Source organism: Aquarana catesbeiana, linkage group LG03 (assembly GCF_042186555.1).
Source record: "Aquarana catesbeiana isolate 2022-GZ linkage group LG03, ASM4218655v1, whole genome shotgun sequence".
NCBI lineage: Eukaryota > Metazoa > Chordata > Amphibia > Anura > Ranidae > Aquarana > Aquarana catesbeiana.
In genome coordinates this window covers 22,416,411-22,422,320 of record NC_133326.1, presented here as the reverse complement: position 1 = coordinate 22,422,320, position 5,910 = coordinate 22,416,411, and positions in this window count along the sequence as shown.

Sequence of the window (5,910 nt, the reverse complement as noted above, 5' to 3'; positions counted from 1 at the left end):
TCATAGTGACTGAGTATGAACAGCATGTAATACACCATTTATTGATAGTTTTTTTATGATGTGGGTTTAGTGGCACTTTTAAGATGCTCGCTTTATTCAAAAACAGTGCCATGTGTGTTTTTTGTTTTTTATGTTTTTATTGCTTTGTAACATCTGCAGAAGATTTTGCTGCCACTCCATATGTGAAGCTGTTCCAGGGACATGTTGAGTGTGCTGAGCGCACCTTTCCCCCTGTGGTTCTGGTCTACATTTTTGTGGCAAAGGGAACAAGATATTGGGATATAAGACGGGAGATCCTGTGTGTGGGTGGCAGGGGACGGGTTTAATTGTCGGAAGGATGTAATTCAGTTGTTGGCTGCTGGCAGCTGTTCTTACTTTTTTATGTGCGGGGAAAAAAAAAGTACGATATTTTCCATACTGCGTATGTCTTTGTAACCCTCTGCTCGGCGCCCGCCTCTGCTCGGCTCCCCCCTCTGCTCGGCTCCCCCCTCTGCTCGGCTCCCCCCTCTGCTCGGCTCCCCCCTCTGCTCGGCTCCCCCCTCTGCTCGGCGCCCCCCTCTGCTCGGCGCCCCCCTCTGCTCGGCGCCCCCCTCTGCTCGGCTCCCCCCTCTGCTCGGCTCCCCCCTCTGCTCGGCGCCCCCCTCTGCTCGGCGCCCCCCTCTGCTCGGCGCCCCCCTCTGCTCGGCGCCCCCCTCTGCTCGGCGCCCCCCTCTGCTCGGCGCCCCCCTCTGCTCGGCTCCCCCCTCTGCTCGGCGCCCCCCTCTGCTCGGCGCCCCCCTCTGCTCGGCGCCCCCCTCTGCTCGGCGCCCCCCTCTGCTCGGCGCCCCCCTCTGCTCGGCGCCCCCCTCTGCTCGGCGCCCCCCCTCTGCTCGGCGCCCCCCTCTGCTCGGCGCCCCCCTCTGCTCGGCTCCCCCCTCTGCTCGGCTCCCCCCTCTGCTCGGCGCCCCCCTCTGCTCGGCGCCCCCCTCTGCTCGGCTCCCCCCTCTGCTCGGCGCCCCCCTCTGCTCGGCTCCCCCCTCTGCTCGGCTCCCCCCTCTGCTCGGCGCCCCCCTCTGCTCGGCGCCCCCCTCTGCTCGGCTCCCCCCTCTGCTCGGCTCCCCCCTCTGCTCGGCGCCCCCCTGCACCGCGCACCCTCTGCTCCAGATCTGTACCATTGCCTCTAGAGTCGTACTGATACCATATTTGAGTACAAAATGAATGGTCTCAAATCGCACTGCAAAGAATCACATGCGATTCGGACAGGAATGCATAGTTACATAGTTAGTAAGGTTGAATAAAGACACCAGTCCATCCAGTTTAACCAGAGTGAGTGTGGGTGCGTGTCTACAATCATCTCTATTTATTTAAGGTACCCATATAGCACTGCCAATTCACGCAGCACTCCGCACATACATCGTACACCCACATTGGTCCCTACCCTCAAGGAGCCCACAATCCAAAGTCCCCAACTTGCATTCATATACTAGGGCCAATTTTTTTTTTTGAACAGAAGCCAATTAACCTACCAGCATGTTTTTGGAGTGTGGGAGGAAACCGGAGTACCTGGAGGAAGGCACAGGGAGAACATGCAAACTCCAGGCAGGTAGTGTCGTGGCTGGGATTTGTACCAGCAGCCCTTTTTACTGCTAGGCGAGAGTGCTAACCACTACACCACTGCGCTGTGATTTCCTTTCTGAATCGCATGCGGTTTCCCCTCCGCTCCTGCGTGAACCCAGGCTGTGAAAGCACGATGACCAAGCCTGGGTTCACACCGGAGCGGTGTGGGAAAGTGCATGCGATATATATATATATATATATATATATATATATATATATATATATATATATATATATATATATTTTATTTATTTTTTGCAGTGCGATTTGAGACCATTAATTTTGTATGGGCTCAAATCGCACCGCATAAGTGTCAGTTTCGGGGCATTTTCAGGAGTACTGGTGAAATCACTCGGTATCTGCGCTGAAACTGGTATCGGTGCAAGCCTAAAGTTGAATAATGCTCTTGCTATAGGTGTAGGCCGTTTAGGTACCTCTCGAAGCCTGGCCGAGAAACTCCCAGAGATGGAATTATCCTTGTCTTGGCTTGTTGCTAAGACCCTCCCAGCCGATTCGAACCTCCTCGCATCTACTCTCTCTCCCTTGTCGCAGCTCAGCAATGCTGGGAAGGAGAAGATGGCATTGCAATGCCATGGCATCGTCCTGTCTTGTTGCTGGGATGTTGCTAAGACACTCCCAGCTGTCATTGTATGTATGTATGTATATATATATATATCTGTAGATATATATATATGAGAGAGAGAGAGAGAGAGAGAGAGAGATCTATATATATATATATATATATATATATATAGAGATATATATAGATATATCTATATATGTATTTATATAAAATCTGAGAAGCTGACATTGGTATTTTTGTGGGATCGTTGGCGTGTGCGCGCCGTGGGCTGCGGGAAATACTCGCACTGCCTACAGATGACGCCTCTTGTGCGTGGGTCGGGAACACTGAGGGGGGGGGGATATTCTTCATCCAGATGCCGGGCCTCATAGATTGTCCTATGGGGGTGACGAAGCTGAGGCGTCACTGATTCGCAGGCGCGTGACGCGCAGAGGATTTCACATTATTGCACCTTTTTAAAAGAATAAAAAAAATAAATAATCGATCGCCGGCCTATTTTAGATTACGAGAAGAGAAATCATCCGTCCTTGGGAAAAGAAAGGGCTGTGATATGGTCCCAGGCTTTTCCATAAACACTCCCCTCCCCTCCTCCCCTGTCTAACCTGCTGTTTGTCTTTTGAATTCCTGCGCTTGGCTTTGTGCGGCATCGGAGAACCGGGCCCTCAGGAAACCGTCTCCATGGTTACGTTTAATGTATACCTGGCATCCGTGAAGGTGCTGCGCGTGCGATTGGCGAGCGTGTGGATGGCCTGTACTGTCGGGAGATGGGGGGGATGGGAGAGCCAGTGGTATTTATTCCAAAATCCAGACAGTCCTCGTAGTTTTGGTGTACGACGGTCAGAAGTCATGTCGGCATAAAAAAAAAACAGGATGCGTTTTTATAAAAAAAAAAAAAATCCTGATTTCTATAGCGATATCTCTGCCGACCAGAAAACAAAGATGGGTTCCATGTTCTTGCTGACGTTCTTTGCTCTTCCGGCGTTTGACAATAAACTGTTTGCGGCTGCGTTCATGACGAAGGACTCGTTCACGCGGGGCGTACTATATATACCTGCAGTGAGGGAAAAAAAAAATTTGATCCCCTGCTGATTTTGTACATTTTCCCACCGACAATGAAATGATCAGTCTATAGTTTTAATGGTCGGTTTATTTTAACAGTGGTGGAGAAACCCTTGTTGGCAATCACAGAGGTCAGACGTTTCTTGTAGTTGGCCACCAGGTTTGCACACATCTCAGGGGGGATGTTGTCCCACTCCTCTATGCAGATCCTCTCCAAGTCATTAAGGTTTCGAGGCTGACGTTTGGTAACTCGAACCTTCAGCTCCCTCCACATATTTTCTATGGGATTAAGGTCTGGAGACTGGCTAGGCCACTCCAGGACCTTAATGTGCTTCTTGAGCCACTCTTTTGTTGCCTTGGCTGTGTGTTTTGGGTCATTGTCTTGCTGGAATACCCATCCATGACCCATTTTCAATTCCCTGACTGAGGGAAGGAGGTTCTCACCCAAGATTTGACAGTACATCGTCCCTGTAATGCGGTGAAGTTGTCCTGTCCCCTTAGCAGAAAAACACCCTCAAAGCATAATGTTTCCTCCTCCATGTTTGACGGTGGGGATGGTGTTCTTGGGGTCATAGGAAGCATTCCTCCTCCTCCAAACACGGCAAGTTGAGTTGATGCCAAAGAGATCGATTTTGGTCTCATCTGACCACAACACTTTCCCCCAGTTCTCCTCTGAATCATTCAGATGTTCATTCGCAAACTTCAGACAGGACCTGTACATGTACTTTCTTGAGCAGGGGGGCCTTGCAGGTGCTGCAGGATTTCACTCCTTCATGGCGTAGTGTGTTACCAAAACCAAAAAAAAAACACTTTTAGGAGTGAAATGCGTCTAAATCAGCCTGCAGTGAGGTCCAGGACCTGGCTGTGTTGTCTAGCAGGGGTTTACCTGGATCACACGACTGTCTCAGTAGAATTGGAAATCCATTGTAATGTAAAACCATAGATGTATTCCACGTGTGTATTTAGGTGTTTTCATGGAGTTTAGCAAAGTTAAACGTCTGCATATTAGACTTGGGCAAATGAGCTGAAAATACGACTGTCCTGAACTGCCCTCATTAAAGTCAGTTTAGCCCTGCGTGGTGCAAAACATGATCCTCGCTGGGTGGGGCCCGCCTGTCCGCGCCGCTTGCTGTCTGCTTCTTTACTACCATTGTATAGTAGTACAGTGTACATGAATGGCACTGTGCAAATAGTCTTCCATACATATACAATTACAAAAACAAATTTTAGGATGGTAGTCCCTGCCAGCTGAAATTCCAGTCTAGTGTATTTATAAAACCCGTCCGCTGAGTATTTATTTATTTTTTTTGTGCCTGCATAATATTAAAGGAGAAACACCCTCCTAAATTTTTTTTTTTTTTTTTTCATTGATGTGCAATGTTGTATTTGCTGTATTTTCCTTTTTAGTTGTTTTTGTTTGTGTTTTTTTTTTTTTTTTTTGGTGATGTTTGTTTCTCATTAGGGAGAATTATGTTTTGTCTTAGGCAGTGTGTCCCATATGGGACGCTCTATTCGTGTTTTTTTTTTTTTCAGTCCTGGGGACATAAATCAATAGGACAAATACAGAGGGTGAAAACGCCCCACTGGGGGACCCAGGCAATAAAAACTTCATAGAGGATCTTGACCTTCCCTACATTAGCACCCCCCTCCTCCAAACAAAAATTATTTTTAAAGTACTATTCATCTCCAGTTTGTAAATGTTGAACACAGATCCTAATTCGAGTGCTGATTGCCACTTTAAACAAGCTGCTAGCAGTCTTCAGAAGTTCTTTAGGAATGGCCTGGTCAAGTCAGACATGGAGAAGCTGACGTTCTACGCTCTATCAGCCCCCGGAGAAGCTGGAGCGGATTGGGGCTTACTTATCTAAACGACTAAGTCGCGATGTGGCCAGGCACCGCTATGGGTAAGGATTTTATGGAGTGTTACTTATCCTGAACACTGTGATAGACTTGCCTGCCGAACACGGAAAACCCAATTTTCGATGGCCCAAATTTCGGTGCATCTCTATATAATAATTTTTTGTTTTTGGTTTTTTTTTTTTTTTGTTTGTTTACGTTTTTTTGGGTGCTTGTCTTTTTTGTCTTGGTTTCTTTTTTTTTTTTTTTTTTTTTTTTTTTTTAGGGGGGGCTTTTTTTTTTTTTAATTCTTAAGATTTTTTAATTTTTTTTACATTTTTTGTTATTGTTTGTCCCGAGCATGTTTTGAAGCCACTTTACTGTTGACTGACTCACTACTACCTATGCTCTTCTTTCAGTGTGAGTCCATTTGTCATTTTATTGCAAAATGTAGACTTCTTAAAAAAAAAATTTTTTAAAAATAAAACAATACCTGAAATTGTCTTTTGAAATCACATTAAAATACGAAAGCTTATCATGAAGGCTTAGCGATTACATTTCAAACAATGGACCTCCTGAGGAGTCGTGTGAATGGGGCTATCAACCACCTAGGAAGGTCTTATTCCTTTGTTTACATGAGCAGGGAATGGTCTTGAAGCAAAATCTGAAGATCTAAAAATTACTATTACTATTTTTAGGTTGATTAGATCGTGAACCGGAGGACAGGATCAGCTTTAGTGGTTGCACATTTCCGAGCCAGGAGAAGGGTTAAATAAATCTGCTCCGTAGAAGAGCCTGTTTTCTTAGGAGCTCAGGTTAGTTAATGCAGCCGGAGG